Source organism: Ambystoma mexicanum, chromosome 13, assembly GCF_040938575.1.
Source record: "Ambystoma mexicanum isolate Mex_15411 chromosome 13, UKY_AmexF1_1, whole genome shotgun sequence".
Taxonomy (NCBI): Eukaryota; Metazoa; Chordata; class Amphibia; order Caudata; family Ambystomatidae; genus Ambystoma; species Ambystoma mexicanum.
Window position 1 is genome coordinate 265,254,196 of NC_090938.1, and position 21,798 is coordinate 265,275,993.

At 44.0% G+C, this 21,798-nt stretch overlaps 1 protein-coding gene across 1 annotated transcript in view; it reads left to right on the forward strand.

Moving 5' to 3' along the window:
- The window catches only part of KLHL33 (kelch like family member 33), a 710,631-nt gene that overhangs the window by 244,802 nt on the left and 444,031 nt on the right, over nucleotides 1-21,798 (forward strand). The window lies entirely within an intron of this gene.

The following is a 21,798-nucleotide window of genomic DNA, read 5'->3' on the forward strand; positions in this document are numbered from 1 at the left end:
CCATATGATTTAAAGTGGTCCTATTTATGTTGCAACTTGAAAAAGTTGACCCTGGTGGAAGTTTAGTTTCCAAATTCTCAGTGCTTTCACATACTCTGCCAATTGAGTTCATAAAAGCTGCAGTAGCTTTTGGCATATGCAAAGAATGACAATCTCGCTTCTGAAGCTATATAAATAGAATGTCAACATCGGGCATTATGTCATTGGACAAAAAAAGGAAGAAACGTAAATACCTTTTTTTCATAGTTCTTTTTTGGGGCGCTTAAAAAATTGGATTCAGGTTTTCATAAGAGAACAACAGTGTACATTACAACTCTTACCAAGTCCCTTAACGAGGATAATGGAAACACAAATGAAAAGAGTTCTTGATGTAGATGCAGGACCCGGTACATAAGTATAAAAGCAAAAGAAAAATAGAGAAAAAAGACTTTGCAGTTGGTACCAATCTGGAGCCACAAATTCTGTTACTAGTGCATTGAGACAGGACACACACTGTTTCTTAAAACAGTAAGCAGTAGAGGTGTATCAGTTACACAATCTAGACTTTACTGAGCAACATTTTGATAAAGACAAAATAATAAACAAAAACATGTTTTACAATTAGTTTTCAGAGTTCTTATGAATTCCACGGCCTCATGCACAGCAACTTTGTCAATATCAAACCAGTTTTCAATTATCTGAGCAGTGTGTCCCTATGCTCATATATGGACTTTACTGCCCGGATATGGTAGCTCCAGCGAGCGTTCGATAGTCTTGGATGTCTTTTATCCAATACCTCATCTAGAACTTCGGTTCTTGTTGGAGAATGTGAAACAAATGCACAGAAGCAAGAGACATCACTAAAGAAAATTCTAACTTCTGATATTTTGGAAACAGCTTGTTCCAGGATGAGGTTAAGCTGGTGCGCATAGCAATGTACATGGGCATTTGGATACAATTCAGTTATTGCTTTTGGACTCCACCAGACACCCACTTATCACACTTGCACCATCATATGGTTGAGCAATTATTTTCTTTTTGTGGCAACCATCAAGGACAGCTGTGTTCATTTTTTCTATTAGGGATGCAGCAATGGGTTGCGCACAAGAGTCTTTCAGATGAATAAATCCCTTACATTTCTCAACAATTCTGAATCGTTCAACAATGTAGTGATGTACTCTCTAGTGACTGTGAGTATGCAGTCCAGCAGCTCATTTAGAATTATTTTGGAAGTGCCTTGAAAGATTCTGTTACATTCTTTAAAGGCAGTTCCATTGCAGTGGCTATGCTGGATACTAACTCAACCAGGTCTCTAAATTCACCAGGCTTCAAAGAATCTTGAGTCTCATCATGTCCACGTAAAGCTAATTCAAATATGCTGCAAAAGTGCACACAGTCAATTCATTTTGACAGGATTTATTGTTTTTTATCCACATGCTCATTATGCTTCATTACGCTCCAACGGTAGGAATCGTCCAACTTTGTTGCAATGTCAACACTTCCCAACATGGACAGCTGTAATATGTCCTCAATATGTTTTGCATGATTCATGTCTCTTGTTTTTTTTCAGACAAATGCTTTAAGTCAGGGACTCCTGTTTTTGTCCAGGGCGTTTCCTGTCCAGCCACCTCCCGTTTGTCATTGTATGTAAATCCGGAAAATGGTTTTGAGAGGAAATGATCCACTGAATTCATTTTCAGCAAGACTGACACCTGTTAAGCAAAGCAAAATATGATGTGGATCTTCATACTGGATCATGTAGTAATTGTACAAATAATGTATGGTCTTTCATAACACAGATGTATGAGGTGTCGGTAGGCATAGATAACTGAAATTATACCCAACTCAGCTGTGCTTGTCATGAGGTAAACATACATGCCCATTAGCAGTTGTGGCACCAGCCGCACATTAAGTATTGCAGCTTGTTTGGCAAATGCGTGCTTATGGTAGAAATGAGGCAAGTGTGTTCTGTTAATGCAGTTCTGAAAAAAAAACATTGTTAACAAGTGAGAGAACAGAACTCTGATTCTTCCAACTACATCACAACCCCTGCTCTTCCAAGCACTGTAGGAGTCATTATAAACAAATATAAGGGGTGGTTTTTCAAAGGTGGTGAGATTTCTCAGCTCTAACCCAGAAATTGCTGTATATTAATCTAGCAAATTCACTTTTCTCTCCTATCACATGAATAATTCAACTGTTAGATACCCATGACATCATGAGCTAAGTGGGAACTAACACCCCAATCCTATGCTTATAAAAACAGTTTCCAAATGGACATTAAGCTTGCTTCTGTTGACCCATATGCAGTTTTTTAAATTATATGTTTTATGACTTTCCATTTTCACATGCCACCATCTCAGCTACCCAGAAATATCATTCTTTAGTGTGTATTGTTCCATCTGACCCCCACATCTGTCACGATTTGGAGCTCAGAGGCACCAGTACCCCATAATGTAGTGGGAGCCTTTAAACATTTCCGGCGCTCCACGCAGAACAGATCATGCTGTGCACCAAAAGGAGTCAACTGGGCTCAGTCGTGGTGCCTTTGGCACCAGGCTCATATGGAACAGGAAGTACTTCCCCCTTATTCCAAGAAGGAGGGTTGGTGAGTTCCTGCTTCTGCCTGCAAGCTGATGCAGACTAGTCTTTTGGGAGTGGCAGGGTGTGGTCAAGTATTTAAGCTCATCCCCTGCTGAAATCCATTCTTCACGTTACTCTGCTCCCAAGCAGCGTGACGCTCACCGCAACCAGCTCTCTGTTTTCTGCACCATCGAGACCCGCTTTGGCTCCAACGACATCCAGCTTTTGCTGCAAGGAAGAAGACAAAACAAACAATATTAGAACAACACTTACCTGTTTCCAGACGCCGCCGTAGAACTCCAGCAGCGTCCTAATTGTCGATCCTCAGAACCATATCTACTAGGCACCTGGAAGAAAGAACAAGTAAGAAGACAACTCAGATTGGGAAACCAAAAGACTCACGCGCACCCTGCACAGCCACACTTACGGGGTTATTGTGCGCAACAACCCATCTCTCCGCGAGCTCATCTAGGTCGGAGCATTCTGCCCTGCGGACACCAACTTCATCCCAGCACCTGCGGAGGAAGGAAAAAACATGTGAGAGAAAGAATAGCATGTAAGGACAGCGTTAAAACACCTTAAAAAGGAGTAACCAAGACGACAAGAAAGAAGATAGAACAAAACAACGGAAAAAGTCAAGGACAGATAACAAGTAGGAGACAAGGAAAGATTACCTTGGTTAATCAGGGCAGGCTAGTCTTAGCCACAGCTGGACTGTGCAAGCGGACAAGTGAGGTATCTTGGACCATCCGAGCCTGTGACCTGCAACAGCGCCCACCAATCATAAATATCAGGTGAGGAGCATTCAAAGGGAGAATTCAATACCCAGGGAAAGGGAAGAGCAACCAGGGAGGGAGGTCTGGGTGGACACATGTACCAGTAGCCCACAGCTGACCTTGCTTTCCATCCTTGGAGAAGACCCCGAGCAGACTATATCTTCTGAGGTATCAAGCCCAGCAGTCCAGAAGGCTGTCCTCTCGGCAATGCCCGAAGTCCCCGTGGAGACAAGGTGAGCGTAACACCACCCTAACCCAAACAAACAAGAGTTTGTTTCCTAATATTGTTAAAGCAAGATATCCTTGTACCTTCCTTACTAAATAATCTATACAGACAGAGTCGGAGTGCCCATATCACCTAACCCACAAAAGACTCATGCCATATCACCTTGTCGTTCTTGAGAATGGTCATTGTAATGAACGTCTTCTGAGGCTCTAGCAAAACAAATATACAGAAGGTACAGCCAATATAGAGGTTGAAGTCAGATGTCTTTAGTTTCACAATTAACCTAGACTGGTATTTGTTCATGTAAGATATTTTCGATGGTCTGTAAAGAGAAAGTGAGAGACTGATCCGAGAAAGGGCAAGATAGGGTCAAAGCAGTATGAATCTTCACACCTCATAAAGCCTAAAAAAGATTTAATTTATCAGAACAACATTACATTATTCTGGTCTGTACGAGGTGGGCAGATACATCAGGAAATCAATGAAGTGCAAGGTACCCACTTCCCTGTGCACCAGGCCCGAGGCAAGACCGGCTGTAATAGTTCCAGCAACTGAAAAAAAAGAGGAACTGCAGAAGCTAATCCAACTAGCATTGAGGTGATAACACTCACTTCACAATGGGCAGCAGAGTTATGTTTTGTGCAGATTAATACCTCTAAAGGGGTAACTGCTAGCTATTAAGGCAGTTTAACACATTTTAGATAGGATGTAATGTCAGTTAATTTAAATGGCCTGGGATTGGTTACTCATCTGACTCCGGACTCGAGTCCTTGTAGTCTCCCTCCCTCTCTCATTGTCCACTCATGCTCATCAGAAGATAATGTGCCAACAAGGCCAAAGCAAATGATCAATTGGCATTTTCAAAATGTTTGTCTACATTAGACAAGCATTTCAAAACGTGATCATTTGCTAATTGTTTGTGCATTACTAGCATTACTGAAGGGCAGGATTCACGACAAGTCAACGACTTGAGTCAACGACTTGAGAGAGTTTCAGGCCAGGCTGTTATTTTCCATGCTTCCATATATGCTGATCAGGGGTGTACCCAGATGTGTGGGGCCCATTTCAAAATGATAGTTTCTACCCCTGACCCCTTGCTTGGCACAAAAACCCTTTAAGGCCCCGCACCCGTTGAGTGCATACATTATAATGGTGACAAAGATAAGGTTAATAGCTGCCGATTGATACAAGATGGCCAGCCAACAGGGAGCTTCAACACTAAATGCCCTCTGAAAAGTGCAACAAGGTGCTAACCTTTTACATATTGAGAGGGAAGTGATGGCCCGAAAAGGGCTCTAGCAAACGCAGCTTGTAAGGTGAGCGATGCAAAGTACACATTTAATGCCCCAGAACTAAATATATAAAGGAACTCATTGCCATGTCATAAGACTGCTGACTGGCAACATGGCGGCAGTTAATAGGGACCCCCCTGAGGCTCGAAGCCCCTTTTATTTTTAAATGGTTAAAAGGCGAAGTGAGTTTTCGAGACATAAACCGAACAGAAGCATACAGGGGTTTGTAGGATAGGCTGGAGGCCACATTGACAAGGCTGCTGCAAGAATTAGTGCCATTTTGGTTCACTTCACCCCTTGCAATGGGGACAGATTGGCTGTTTAAGTCGAACTCTGGCACCCATAAGTGCTCCCTGCAAGTGGCTCGCTAGCCAGGCTATGACTTACCCTGTTTTCAGACAATGCCTGCCGCAGAAAAGGGTTCAAGGACTGTGCTAGAAGCTGGCACTCGATTGTAGATTTCCAAATTGTAGGCACTGAGAGGTGGTAGAAGTGAAAACATGTTTTGTGGTGTTTCTGTAAAACGCACCTGCATGCTTTTTAACAGAAACCCAAGAGACCTGCAGGCAGGAAACTTCGTTTCTGCCATAAATCCTTACCAACCTCAGAAGAATTATCTAAGTTCTCAGAAAGCACCATTTCAATTTGTCTGGAGGGTCCATTTTAATCTCACAATATTTGGTAATGACTTGAGGCCAAATTAAAAAAACACCTCACATTTCTGGTCTGCTCTCAGCAAAAATTGAACTTGTAAAAAACATGAAAATAAAAAACTTCTTTTTCAGATAGGGCCCAGTCCAGGCAAGATAGGGCCCAGCCGGGGCACAAGAAAGACTTTTACTTCAGTTCGCTGTTCTCCGTCTCCCCCCGGCTCCATCTTGTCATAAGATGGAGAGGGAGCAGCAAACTCAACTGAAAATATACAATATCAAAGGACGAGGATGCTTTGACTCAGAATCTGATGACATTTCCCACAGAGGAGGGAGAGGGGCTGGGAGTCCTAGTAGTGGCCTGACTGTAGAGGTTATTTCTGGTCAGCAAGGGCTGCAGACAGTGGTTCACCTCCCTGTCTGCAGCCCTTGCTAAACAATTAGCCACCTCTGCTAAAATTTCAGCAGGGACTAACACTTCAAATGTTGGGAGAGGCACAAACTTTAGAGACTATGGGGGAGGGGCACACCTACTGATGTGGCGGGCATCTAACTTCTTTACACATTCTAATGAGACTATTTTGGTGAAGCTTCAATGTTACAAGCAGTTAACTCTCTCCATTTCTGAAACCTCACAATTAAGGACTGCTCTGGGAATGAGCTATTTCCTGCCCCGCTACCCTTCCAATCACTCACTAATCACTCACACACACAAGTGCTAACCCTGCATCATGATTTCAATCGCCTACAAATGTATGCATATGAATACAGGTGTAACAGTGAAATGATTTCTGTTATTAATTGCAGGGCCTTTGTTAGCTGCAATTGCCATGCACCGTTTGTCGCTCAGACTTGTTCATCTGCACGTTTTTGTTTCTTATCCTCTGCTCTGAGTGCTCTACGGAGTTCAAACAAACGCTCACAAACAAAAAGGTTTAATTTCGTTTTTTTCCCCTTTCACTTCATTAACCTCAGAGGTAGATACTCTCTTGCTGCTCGCAAGAAGAGACTCCTCACTCCCATGTCAATAGTAAAGTGCATGGATACATTGCGTGGAGGTCAGGAGTGGAATGGGAACCAAAAGAGGCCCTGGAAATAATCATCAAAGTGGCCCCATATTACACATTTTGAGCAAGCCCAACCCCGTTCCTATGAGAACATTTGGAAATAAACACAAAAGAGGCCCAGGGTGCAGAGGCCTACTGGGACATCTTCAGAGTTCCCCATAGGCCAGTCCACTCCTGGTGGAGATGGAGGACCCTTCCTCATCTTTATCCACTCGGTCCCTACGCAAAAGTGACTGTATTTCCATTCAACAACTAACTCTAACTAATCGCACACTCCTGCCGCTGTGTCGTTGAACCAGCATTTATTACAGTTACAAATTATCTCAAAGCTGTTTTTATGTTTAAAAGAAAACAATTGTTGCCCTAGTGCACTGAATTGGTAAACGACTCCAATCTTACAGCAAGTAAAGACGAGTATCGCATATCGCAGAGGCTTTCCACATGATGGTAAACTCCATGATGTGGTAAGCTCCTGCTAGCGGACACAACATGAACTAGTGATTCTTCAGTGCTCCTGCAGCCGTCTGCTTAAATCCTGACCCGCATATTAAGGGTTATAGGAGCACCTAATGACCCTGCGGTGGCTGCTTTTGTGGGCTGCAGGCGTTCTCCAGCCGACATGAAACTTAAAGGCACCACCAGAGTAACGTGCGCCCACTTGCTGTTCTGTGATGGCCGCCTGGCGGGCTCAACCACTGAGTATCCCTGCATGAGCAAAGGAAAAATATAAGGACCAGTGGCTGCAATGAAGCGAGTCACTGTGATATGCGGGAGGACCCTCCCAAGGAGAGTGGAGATGTGGGGACTGGCGAGACCTGATGACGAGGACGCACGGTGATACCCACGGGACATGAGGAACAAGAACCTGGCTGCAGAGTGAGCCTCCAGATCCAGCAGTTAGGAGGGGGCATGTGGTCCAGATGATGGAGGGTGCACCAGGAGATCAAGGGTGGCAGTGCTGCCCGACCCCCTTCGGAGATGAGCCTGGTTCCCGAGTGGTGGGTGGTCTGCCCTCTGCAACTATAAAGAATGGGGGGGTTGAAGCAGCCGGCTCCTGACTGGCGAGGAGTGAGACGGAGGCCGCAGAGAGCACCCAGCATGATAGTGGGAGCAGTGTGCAGGCGCCAAGGTGGATTAGTCTCCTGACCAGCTCCCACGTTGTGGGATGGGGAGGGGGTTTTCTGTGCAGGGAGCTGGAGACTGGACGCATTCTTCCAAAGCAGAAAGTGGAGCATTGATGTCTTGGGGCGCAGCTGAAAATACTAAAGTGAATAGACTGGGGTGACTGGACCTGAGAGAGAGCAGTTACATTGGATCAGAGGCTGGTGAGTGCGGGACCACAGTGCTCTTAGGCTGCTGGTGGTAAATAATAGGGAAGAGCAGCTCCTCTCCAGGTGTTGGTTGGAAGTGGTGGGACATCACCTGGCATATGGACAGCGCTCTTGGGTGACCCTCTGGTAATTCACCTTGAGCGGGGGTCTCACTTGAGGGCTTGCCTGCCCAGGACAGAGTGAGAGGAAGATTGGGAGAGCCAGGTACTGTCTGCTTGTGAAGGTGCAGTGGTGTGGAAGAAGGGAGGCAGCAGTCTTGGATTTGACCGGCATTGGAGCTTGGTCATGTCGGTTCACTTGGTGGGGGTGCAGAGGCTGTGATTTCGAGGTCCTGAACCTAGGAGATCATGGTAAAGGGGCAGCAGAGGATGGACAAATACATAGACCCCAAAAGCAGGCCACTAAAGACAGAGAGGGTGTCACAAGATGGGGCAGAGGTGGCTAAAGCAGGGTGCAGGTGAGTTACTTGGGCTGCTTTGATGGAGGCGATTCATGCCACCAAGTCGTCACTAGAGGGGTGCACCAAGGAGGTAGGAGTTGATGTGTCTCTGGTGCAGGTGAAACTGTGCGAGAGGGTGACAGAGGTGGAGCAACGAGTGAGTACGGTGAAGGATGACCTGCTGTGTCTTAAAAAACAGGTGGCAGGCCTGATAGGGGTGACACAGACTTTGGAGTCAAGGATTGAGGACGTGGAGGGTCGCTTCCGAAGATTCAACATACGCTTGGTGGGGATCCTGGAGAGGGAGGAGGGCCCTAGTATGGAGCTAATTGTGGAGTGCTTGATTCTGGTGAAGTTACAAGCAAAAGGGCTCCCGAAATTGTTCACTGTATATTTGGGACAGACATGCTAGATATGCTTTTTATCTGTTCAGGTGTCAGTCTTCTTCCCTCCTTTGACAGGAGATAGCCTAAATAGGCTACCTCCTGTAGACAATATTGAAACTTTTTCAATGAAGCCTTATGCCCATGTTCTGCTAGTTGAATAAGCAGTAACACAGTGCCCTCCTTGCATGCAACTTCTGAGTCTGCAGCTAAAAGAAATCATCAATATATTGCAATAATGTGCAAGTGTGAGGCAACTCAAGTGTATCAAGCTGCTCCTTCAAAGATCTACTATAAATACTTGGACTCTCCATGTACCCTTGCGGCACATGAGTGAATGTAAACGAGTGTCCCCTAGGGTGAACGCGAACAAATATCTACTATCAACGTGTACAGGAATACTAAAGAAGGCATTCTTAAGATCCACAACACTGAAATGAGTAGCAGAAGCTGGAATCATCGTTAATATGGTGGTCACATCAGGCACAATTGGAAAATGTGGAGCAACAATCTTATTGATAGCACGCAAATCAATAATAAATCGGAAAGGAATTGCATTATCTCCTCTCTTGCACACCAGTAAAATCGTGCTATTGCACAAACTTCCTGCAATTTCCTCATTCACTCCACGATGAATAAAATCAGAAACTATGCTTTTGAGAGCTGCTCACCATCAACTGAAATCTTATATTGTGGAATACGTGGTAACTTAACTCCTGGTTTCGAAACAATTTTAACAGGTTCAATTTTCAAAATGCCAACATCATTGTCGTCAACCAGCCATAAACATGTCGGAACTTTACTAAATTCAGACATCAAAGGTCTAGTAAAAAATTGGGAAGCATAAGATTGCTGGGGTGAAATCGTCAAATGTACTCCATCCGAAGAACAATGAATTACTGCATTTAATTCCGTCAACAGATTCCACCCAACAAATTCTCACCACAATTCGTCATTAGAAGAAATTGACATTGATCTGTGAATGGCCCCAGTGAAATCCGTACCGGCTGAGAAACCGGACTAACCACTGGCATGCCAGAGAACCCTACAGAAATGTTATTCTACCGTGACAGTGGAATATCTGGAACCCGCAAATGATCAATGGAACACTTCTGTGCTCCTGTATCTATCAAAAATAGATGCTTCCTATTCCCGCCTTCATCTCAATGTAGGGCCCTTTCTGATTGACGGGAATAGGCACCGGTTCCAGACTCTGCTTCGGGCTGTCCTAACGGAACAATATATCATCAAATACGAGATCCTCAGAAAGATAGGCAGTTGAAGGATTATCAAAAAATGTTCTACTATCTATACTAGGCTGCTGATTATCTTGTGAAATTACTGTGGATTCTGAGTGAACTGGCTACAACCAAGGCCTGCACTAAGGCTCATGTCGTGTCCCAGCCAGTCCCTAAGCTTTGCCTGCCATCTGCCAGGATCCCTGACTGACCTAGGATCCCTCAACGGAGGTCGTCATTTAATGTTCTATGCTCGCCTCCCATCGCGGGAGCCCTAAACCTTCCCGCATGCACAAAAAAACACTATCAAAACACACGGCCACCATGATATTGATTGCCGGCGAATCCCGCGATACTCACCTGTTCTGCCGGTCAGTCTGTGATTACTGCATTATGAACACTAACTCAGCGCCCTATGCCATTAACATGCACTATTGCCTCTATGACTCACTAAGTATGTAATCCCTCTATGCTTAGATAAACTAGACAAACTCCGCACCCCCATTTTTATTACCTTAGCAAGCTGCCTAAATGATCGAATCACAGGTTATGGACCTCTGTTATCTGCTATAATTGTTTGATGCCATGTATACCCAGCCTATACAAACATACATATTGCTTCCATCACATATCGCCTGCACCATTTGCATTCAGCCCATGTTTGCCTACTGCTTCCAGCCCTTGTCTGCCTATTGCATGTAGCCTAGGTTTGCCCTTACCATTTGCCCATTGCATCAAGCCTATGTTTGCCTATTGCATTTAGCTTAGATTTGCCTGCACCATTTGCCTATTGCATCTAGCCCATGTTTGCCCATTGCAATTAGCCTAGGTTTGCCCTTACCATTTGCTTATTGCATCTAGCCTATGTTTGCCTACTGCATTTAGCCTAGGTTTGCTTGCACCATTTTCCTATTTCATTTAGCCTATGTTTGCCTATTGCATTCAGCCTAGGTTTGCCTGCACCATTTGCCTATTGCATCTAGCCCATGTTTGCCTATTGCATTCAGCCTAGGTTTGCCTTTTGCATTTAGCCTAGGCTTGCCCTTACCATTTGAACATTGCATCTAACCTATGTTTGCCTATTGCATTTAACCTAGGTTTGCCTGTACCATTTGCCTATTGCATCTAGCCCATGTTCGCCCATTGCATTCAGCCTAGGTTTGCCTTTTGCATTTAGCCTATGTTTGCCTATTGCATTTAGCCCAGGTTTGCCTTCACCATTTGCCTAGTGCATCTAGTCCATGTGTGCCTACTGCATTTAGCCTAGGTTTGCCCTCACCACTTGCCTAGTGCATTTAGCCCATGTTTGTCTATTGCATTTAGCCTAGATCTGCCTATTGCATTTAGCCTTGGTTTGCCCTCACCACTTGCCTATTGCATTTAGCCCATGTTTGCCTAATGCATTTAGTTATGTTTGCCCTCACCATTACACTATTGCATCTAGCCTACACTCATGTAGCCCATGTCTGCTGCACCATTTGACTATTGCAGTTAGCATATAGCCAGGTCCGAGCATGTTCACTACAGCTACCAACCAGATTGCTTGTATCTCATTTCTCACACTGAGTTGTACACTCTGCCTTGTTAGACCTCAGACACTAGCCGCTGGGGACCTATCAAGCATGACACATCGTGCATAGACTAACAATACCATAACTAAATGGCCCTTAGCTATGTACAACTTTCAATTTCCAATCCTGAGCAATCCTTGCAAAACAGAGTCCAGGAACTCTCGCCTCAGAGCTAGACTAGCCAAAATATACAAGCCTCCTATAAGTTCGCTACCCACCTCTATACGAAGGAGGACCACCAAAACCTGGCCCGACCCAACTCCCACGAATACCAAGTTAGCTCACAATTGCCTTCCCGAAACTAAAAATTGCACAGTCCAACACCACAAGCGCAAAGACCATCCAACTTCCTGCCTAGTAACTAATACTCAGATGAGCCCACCTATTAAAGGAGCTCTAATAAACTCGAGATATCTAGTAGCACATGTCACAGAGATTGCTGATGTGATTCTGACTGATAACTTAGACTTCCTGGCCATCACTGAGACTTGGCTGCATGCTGCAGCAGGTCCTATGCTGATGCTAGCAGTTCCTGATGGCTATACTATCTTAACACAAGATAGACAAGGGACTAGAGGGAGAGGCATGCTATTATCTGCAAATGTAGCATCTCTATGAGATTAGCCCCCCCCTCGACATCCAATTGTACGAAGCTCTTTCAGTCAAACTACCATTGATCAACTCCCAGACCCTTAATATACACCTGATCTACCGCCCTCCAGGCCCAACTGGGACATTTGAGGAAGATATCCACACCCTTATCTCTAGTAACCTCAAAAGCTCAACACAAGTAAGTACTACTACTCTGGGACTTCAAATTGGGATTCAATGACCCTTTAGATCAATCTGCCCTGGCAACAGCAAATATCTTATCAGAACTTGGCCTGACCAAAAGAAGCAAAACCCCTACCCACAACAAAGTGAGAATATTAGATTGCATAGCAAACTACAACTACCATGCCAACATCCTCTCCACCTCACCGTTAGCCTGGACTGACCACTATCTGCTCTCTTTTACGCAATCTACCAATAGACCCCCTTCCATACCTGTCCCTAGGGCTCCACCCACCCTAACGAGAAATTAAAAAAGCATCACAGTGGATAGGCTCATCCCTGCTATTCTCCCTACCCTCAACTCACTTCCTGACAAAATCGACCCTGAAAGACTGGTCAACGAGTATAACAAAATCATAGCTTTCTCCTTAGATCAGATTGCCGCCCTCAAACTGAGGCCAAGTAAGCCAAACACCACTTAAACAAATGGTTCACACCACTCCTAATGAATTTAAGGCAAGAAAAAAGAAATTGCAAGGCAGCATGGAAACTACTACCTTTGGAAACCAACAAACTAAAGCTCACCAAACTGTCATCCCTCTACAAAAAAGACATCTGCCTTGCTAAAAGGAAATCATACGACACCTGTTTCTCCCAAGCTAACTCCACCATGAAAGAATTATTTACTATTCTTAAAGAACTAGAGACTCCCATTGCTATACCAGAGACCAGCACTAAAGACAACAAATGGTGCACAGATATCCAGCACGCATTAGGCAACAAAGTCTCTACTGTACAAAATAAAATATCCCTAAAAAAATGCTCCCCCCACACCTAAAACACCTGTGCACACCGCTGAAATTCATCCCACCCGATTCAACTTTTCTAAAGTATCTATTATCGAGGTGGAAAGAATTATTCTGTCTCTCAAACCTTCCAACTGCCCGGGCAATCTTCCCGGCACAACTCATCAAGGACGCAGCTCGAGACCTATCACCGTTCATATCCAAGGTCATCAACAGCACCTTTGCCACTGGTACCATCCCTACAAACCTTAAAGAATCGTGGGTACTCCCACTTCTAAAAAAACCTACTTTAGATCCCTTAACACCCACCAACTATAGACCAATTACCACAGTCCCCTTCCTTCCAAAAATACTAGATAAGGTGGACTACACACAAATTCCAAAATACCGAGAATTACACCACCTGTTAGGAGCTAGACAGTCAGGCTTCCGTCCACAACATGGAACAGAAATCGCCCTCATCGACCTCAAGACCCAAGTAGACGAGCTTAGAGACAGTCGTAAATCAGCTTTGCTTCTTCTTATGGACCTCTCAGCTGCTGTCGACTTGGTGGATCACACGATCCTATGTAACCACCTCGACAGAGCAGCACACTTCTCTAAAGATGCCATAAATTGGATTAGATCTTTCCTAAGTGGAAGAACAAGGAGGGTCTTCTCGTCCTCAGCAGCGGCAGATCCCATACCTATCACCTGCGGTGTGCCACAAGGGTCCTGCATCTCGCCCACACTGTACAATATCTTTACCATGCCCCTTTTCGATGATCTGGACCATCTTGGTATCACCTACACAAAATATGCAGATGATACTCAGATCCTCCTCCCACGTACAGGGGATTATGGCAAGGATTTGGCCTTGGTGAATAGAGTGTACATCATCATCCAGGCATGGATGGCCATGCATGGTCTATGCCTGAATGATGATAAAACAGAACTCATCATCTTGGGTACCCCTACTAACCTAAAAAAATTAGGAGCTGACTACTCCTCCTTCACAATTGACGGCAACCTCATCAAGGTAGCCCAGGAGGTAAAAACACTAGGCTTTTACCTCAACTCTACTTTATCCTTCTCCAAACAGGTCAACACGGTAGCATCTTTCACGGTGTACACGTGCAAACTTATCAGAACGGGTAGGCCATTTCTCTCGAACAATAGCTGTACCATCCTAGCCAGAGCCCTCATTCTGTCCCGGCTGGATTATTGTAATTCCCTTTACATAGGTGCAATAAATCCATCATCACAAGAATCCAAACCCTACAAAACAATGCCCTTAGAGCGGCCTTAGGTATTTCCAGAAGAGAGCACATCGCTGAGAGTAGACAACAGTTTCACAAAAGGTTAGGGTAGCCCCTAGGTGTCAGTGTGGATTTGGGGCAGTACATAATATTAAACAAAACAAGGGGGGATCCACACTGTAATCAGTCTAAATTACTGTCCTCATTTATTCTGATTCAACAAGAAATGTTCTGTGCTCACGGGTAAAGTCACAGGTAAGAAATACCAAAAGATATGTCTGAAGTTTCTCTGAGCATTTAATTGTGATATAACATATATTCACATCTAAAGAAATTACAATAACACATTTTTCAGAAATAAGCAGGGCAACCAGAGAAAACAATATCAGTGGGTTGCCTCAATAACATGAACTCAAAATGAACAAGGAAAGAAAAAGCAAAAGAAAGAGTACATCAATAATTCAGTAAGAAAATGGCACAATATAAGTGTTACTCTGCAGTGGACTTGATTCCTTACTTTGAACAGTAACAGAATGTCTATTCCCAAGTAATTTTCTGTTATGTGCCATGATCAATACATGATCATGTTTCTACTCTGCCAATGTGCATGTTCCTAAAGCAAAAATATTCTGTATCAGTGCTCTTAAAGGTCTATTTCAAGTGGATGAACACTGAAGGCACGTATTGGCTTTGCCAGTGTTGTTGGCATCTATTCAGAGCCTTCCTCAGGGCGGATGGACCACATAGTCCTATAGGAGAGGGAGGCAGTTGCAGGTAAATGCAGTATTATATTTTTCAAACATATACAGGATTGTCTTACAAAGAACAGTTTTGTCAAAATAGTACTGCTTTTTAATTAAGATACAAGGTGTCCACACAATACTCACCCTGTACTCGAGACAGGGGTATGAAGACTGTGTGACCTTGTGTTGCTAGTGACAGATAGTCCTATGGGGGGTGTGAGGCTGAATCTTGCAGTCATTTAGTGCATCTAGGAAGCTCAAGTATCTCGCAGCTATGAGAGAAAATATGACATTTGTATGTGAGGCAGGAAAGTCCTGCTGGTCAAATATGAACAACAAGCGGGAGGAGCAGAGGGGGGTGGGCGAACAGCATCTTGTGAGCCAAGTACCTTGTTATCAGGTTCCGGATGGTGTGGGATAGAATCTTTACACCGAGAGAGAGATTGATTTTTGTCTGTTGGGTGTGGCCTTTCGGATTGGGAGAGGAAGCAGACTTATTCCAAGTATCTAAACCCAAGATTAGTAGGTAATGGGTCCAAGGAGAGAAAGCAAAGTATAAGAATGGTTCATTATTTACAATGCTAATTCACATATATTAGCCGTCTGTGAGGGGACATCTAATATTGTGTACTTGTTTGAAAACTAAGTTTGTAGGCTATGGATATATACTGTTGGACAACACTCCCTAAATCCATCAAAGACGGGGACCATGTATGAACATGGGAGAGAGGAGACACAGATAGTGAAGGAACATACCTTGCACTGGTGCTCAAAACCCCGAAGGATGGAGGATGAGGTAGGCAGCAGTGTCAAACCTGCTGAGAGTGTCTGTTAAGTTCGGGAGGGTGTAGAGCCTTCTCCAAGCCTCTGATTTGAAATATTGGAAAAATTCCCATACGGTGTGAATAACACAGCGAAAAAGAATCTGGATAATTAATAAATGTGAAAAATATTATTGTAAGGTGAGCAACCCTGTTGCTAAGGTTCAAGGCTAGATATTTTAGTCTCTTCCATTCATAAAGGTCATGGTGGCCACTTACTATGCAGCGCGTTTTATTGCACGTTGGGTGCTGATCCGGTCACAAACGCAGAGAGTAGACGACAGAACAAATGGCTCCGGACAAACGACAAAATCCTTCTTAAAACTGCCTCGTTTACTAATAAATCTCTCAACAATGCCGCACCTATCTACCTCTCTGAGAGAATCCACAAACGGACATCCCTAAAACCAACCAGAACAGTAAACCGGGACTGCTTGTCCATCCCCAGATTCAAATTATACACGATTGGAGGTAATAGCTTCCCTGTTAAAGCAGCCAAACTATGGAACTCCCTGCCTCCTACACTGAGAGTAGACCAGTCCTACCAGAATTTCAGAACAAACACTATCCTTTGCTTAAAATCCACTGATCATTAACCGGCACGATGCACGATCCATGCTTGTGTGACTAAAATACAATCAATAATACCTACTTGCCATCCCTACGGCGACAATTTCATCTTTGTGCACAATGCTGGTAATATCTGTAAATGTCTGTATATCCTGCCCTTGCACACAATGCTCGTAATATCTGTAAATATCTGTATATCCTGCCTTTGTGAGTAATGTATTTTATTTTATGTTTCTCTGTAACTAAGCTTCGCATATACGTGTAACTGCTGCGCCCTGATACCCCTGCGTCTGGTGCACATTACAAATAATGAAACAAACAAACAAAGAAACCCGCTACCCCAGGGCGGCCCCTGGATCATCTACCCATGACACCATATGCGTTATTTGATCGCTGCTGAAGGATCGGGCATTGTGCTCGCCAATGACCTTCTTGTATGCAATAAGCACATTGGTTCATGTGCACAGAACCCAACTGCACATTACTTTGTGCAGCAAACTGACCTCTGCACTGTGTACGCCCACCTCTGGTTCCTCTAACTATCTGTTGCAACAATAGTTTGGTTTTCAGGTCTCCCTTTTTCTTTTCCATCCTCTCTTTTTCACTGTTGACTCTATTTTCGTAATAATGAGCCACATGCAATACTTCGGACTGGGATTTAGCTTGCCAAGCACTTTTGGAAGTCATCATTTGTGATTGGATATCAGGCAACAATCCACTCACAAATGTATCCACAAACAACCTTTTCCCTGACTCAGTGCTTAAATCCTGTCCGCTAAAATCTGAAAATACTTGTTCAAACTGATTAAAATATTTGGTAGCTCCCACAGATTTCACTTGGGTACAAGCAGTGTGTTTGTCCTAAACTATCCTTCTCTCAGGAACCAGAGTTTTTAATTTTGTTACTATTCTGTCTGGCAAAGTCAGTATCACCTGTGGCGGTCTCTCACCAGCTTTCCTTTCTCCGTCTAAACGTATCAAGTTAACCCACGTGTCACCCAATCCTGCCTGATCATCTTTAGTCCTAATCTGTTTCCATAAATCAGAAGGTAGGATCACAGGGAAGAACAAAGAACAAGGAAATATCAAGGCTGAGTTCCACAAAGGAAATACACCAATCACAGGCTAAAAGATTCACAGATCTTTTATTACTGTACAGTTTACAAAGCAACACAGACAGCTATCTGGCTCCCAACACCTCGCAATGTGTACCAGCCCGACAGAGAGAGGTGAGAGAGAGCTGGACGTCTAAACATTTGTGCTTTTATACAATTTCGAGAAATATTGTCCTGCCTCTCTTCACGTTAATAATTTGTGTTCTAGAGGTTGTGCCTAGTTCACATACAGATTATACAATATTATGCAAAGGATTACATAGGTTTGCATATCCATGGAGGCACAATGGTGATGTATGTCCTTGAATCCCACAGTAAGTCTTGTTTCAAGATTTGCTACAATGCAGTTCAGCAAACACACACGGTCTGAGTTTGTTCTACATTGTCTCAATGTGTATACAAGGATGAGTCTTGTGAGCCCAGACAACACTTAAGCAACAGTTCATATGCGGCACAAGGTCTCATTTCCTAGTCTAAACAGTCGGCTCTTGGACAGCCTAAACATTAACAGAACTCAAAAGTCGGGAGGCTTGGTTGCAAGTTGAAAACATAGTCCACCATTTTAGAAAGAAGAACACACGAGTAGAAATCAAAATGGTGGGCGAATCTCAGAATGGTGGCGAAGTTAACCTAAAATCGGAACTTTGCAACATGGTTTTCCGTATTGCGTGACTAGGCTTAGGCCAATATAAATATTAAGGAGGCACTATATAACTACCATTTAACAATCCCTCCTTTTGGCCTCAGCCAAGAGCTTTACTAAAATAGCCGCTTTACTCGTAACGCCACGTTTCAATGTCCGTACATCCTGAATCACATTCATCAGATATATCAATTGCCATTAGATCTTTGAGAGTAATATCCTTCATCACAAAAACATTAGTCATCTTCTCAGGTGTGTGTATTTTCGTGTATTTTCGGTCCTAATGTTCCTACAGTTTGCGCACATCTAACATCGAACACATGGCAGGAAGACATTGTATGCAACAACAACAGAACAAAAGAATACCAAGGATTACCATTAAAACTGAAAGAAGTTTCCATCCCCAAGACCGTAAGAAGTCCTAGAACCAAGTACTAAGATCCCAGTTTCCCTCGGGAACATGCTCTTCTGAGCTTAGGACGAGCAGATTTTTTATTGCCTTGAATAGGGTCGGGAAGAAGTCAGGTACGAGAACACAACAAGCGGACCCCACCAATTTACATACTCCACCACGCTCAGCCAGGATGACGTCTAACACCATCCGGTTCTGTAGAGCCACTAATCTAATTGCTTTCTGTCTAGAGTCATGTTGTAGAGTATATCGGTGGTCCAGTTGATGGTTCTCTCCAATACTCTTGCCAGTCTCCTAATATCCACAGAATTCATGATCTGTCCCCAAAATGGTACAAAGGATTTTGCTACATCACCCATGACTTGTGAAGGAGTATCACCGTTCTCGTCCCGCCTTGGAGAAGCCCTAGAGACCTCAGTGGTACTAGCTACATATACCCCTGGTAGCAAGACACCCAAATAACAAGTACTGCAAATGAAATAAACAGGATCACCTACATACAAAGGTCTGTCCTCACTGGTTAAGTTTGCAACATTGGTACAACCCTCAAAAGTACCCATCGACTGAGAACCATTCCTTTGTATGCAGAAGGAGACCAAGTTGGGGCTATGATTGATAGTGTAGGAAGGTGGTGTGGCGTCCCGGTTGCCTACGGGAGCCATTTTAAAAGAAATTAACGGTTGAAAAGGTCTGGATAGTCTATCAGAAGGCCTAATAGAAGCAACATTAAGCTTGCTCCTATTTGCAAAAAGTGAGCATCCCAAAGGTGTCAGGACTTGCCTTTTAAACTCATTTAAATGAGTCCTGTCAAAGTTCCCTGATATGCTATCATTCCAACGACCAAAGAATAGTGCCCTTAGAGAGGCATAACATGCAGTAGTGAGAGGCAAAGGATAAATATACCAGCCCAACCCTTTTTCCCCATGCTGTGGCAAATGCGAACAGATCCTACAATTCCTTCTATTCAGAATCTCATGAGTCGCATTCATTATTAATAGAAGTGTGTTGTTGTGATAGCTCTGTCTGTGTTGGGAGTCCCGAGGAGATAGAGTGTGCAGGTGCACGAAAGGTGTAGACACAGTGGGAACACTCTCAGTAGGCAAACATTTTCAACTGGACGCGCTCCTTCAATATACCAAAGCCCAAGAGCAATTGCTACTGTTAGACCGGTTAACATAATTACAAGAAAACAATACATCCTCAAGGACCATATATTTGTCTGTCCAATGTCTTTGTTAGCCACACAATCGATCGGTTGTTCCGTACGAGTAGAGATAGCGACAGGCATTGTTCCTCGAAGCTCTTTCCCAAAAGGTTCCTGAGAAAAAACACTGTAGTTTTTTTGCTGGTGATCTCCTGATCACGTGATTATTGATTGAAGATAGTTTTCCCAGTCCCCAGCCACTTGCTTATGTTTCAGTGCAAATGTTGCAAAGGACAAGCTCAATAGTCATTTCCTGTGGGCACAGCCGTGCTGTGCTGTAAGTCTAGTGCCGTGGACGCAGATCGTACCTCAAGACTCCAGTTACTGCGTGATCTGTGAACAGTGTGTCGTTGCTTCCTGATGGAAGTGGTGAAATAGTGACAGAATCGTGCAAGGGTGCCGAAACATCTGAAGAAGAGTTCAGAGAGAAAGCAGTAGTCTCCCCAGGGCCCGTGGGCTCAGGAAGTGTCTCAGAAATACCCTTGATGTTGTTCAAGACCGGTTGATCATCAGAAAAGAGCAAGTAATTTTCTTCTTCTCTTCTCCGTCGTGTGGCAAAGGGACAGGTATCCTCTTGACATGCATAGCGTGTATCCAATGTCATTTCCCAGCTACTCGTACGGAAGTCTGTGTGGCCAACCGGACCTGAAATGGTCCTCGACAACGCGGTGCGAGGCTGGATGCTCTCTCAAATGACTTTGTGAGCACCCAGCCGCCAGGTCGAATTCTGTGACCATGCCCCTCGTATTTAACAGGAAGGCCTTCTCGCACATGTTGATAAATCAAATACAAGTTTTAAGTTAACTGGTCACAGTATTCAGAGACAAGAAAATGCTCTACATCCTAGATATTTAGGCTAGGAAGGTTCCAAATTTTAGGTGGTCTCCCCATGACGATTTCATGTGGGGAGAGCCCAGTTCTAGTCTGTAGGGTTGTCCGCATGGAGGGTAGTGCTATAGGTAAAGCGTCTGGCCATTTCAAATTACTACTGGCACAGACCTTAGCTATTTTGTTCTTTAAAATACCATTGTGGCCTTCTAGCACTTTGAGTGTGTCTAGCCAAATTGAACCGTTTATCGATCTGTAATCCCGTGCACACTTGCAGAATAACAGCAGCGATAAAATGTGGACCATTATCCGACCAGATGACCCTTGGCAAGCCAAACCTAGGAAAATATTCTTAAGCATGGTTTTCGCCATTGTCATGGCATCTTTCACAGGGAAGGCTTCAACCCATTTGCTAAAGGCGCAAATGACTACCAGAACATACTTGTAATTATTACAGCGTTCCATCTCTATGAAGTCAAAATGAATTACTTCAAAAGGCACAGAGGGTGGACCAAAACTACCCCTCCGTGTCGATGTACCCTCCCCCACATTATGCTGTAGGCAAACCATACAGTTTTGGACAAAACGCTCAGCAGTCTTTGAGATATTAACATTTTCCCAGACAGATTCTAACATTTTGCAGATCTTCCTAGCACATATATGAGTAGGACCATGGGCCATTGTGATCATAGGCGTGAAATATGCATTGGGTAACATTCATCTTCCTTTTGAATAATCTACCCAACACCCTTCTTCATCCAACCTTGCCAAACCCTCAGCCATTGTTTAAGTTCTTCCAGAGTGGCATCTGCTTGAATATTCTTTATCGAGGCAATCCCTTCACCTATAATACAAGTGTTTGTGGCTTACTTTGTAGCATACATATCTGAGTATAGATCTGTAGCAGTCTGTTTAGTTATCCTGTCAGCAAAAGCGTTCCCTTTTCCTACATCATCTACTACTTTCTGATGTGCCGCACACTTTATAATTGCTAGCTGAGTGGGAAACGCAAGCGCTGAGAGTAGCTGAACTATCAAGGTGCCATGTTGGATTTGTGTTCCGTGTGAGGTCAAGAAACCTTGTTCTGCCCATAGTCTACCAAAGCTGTG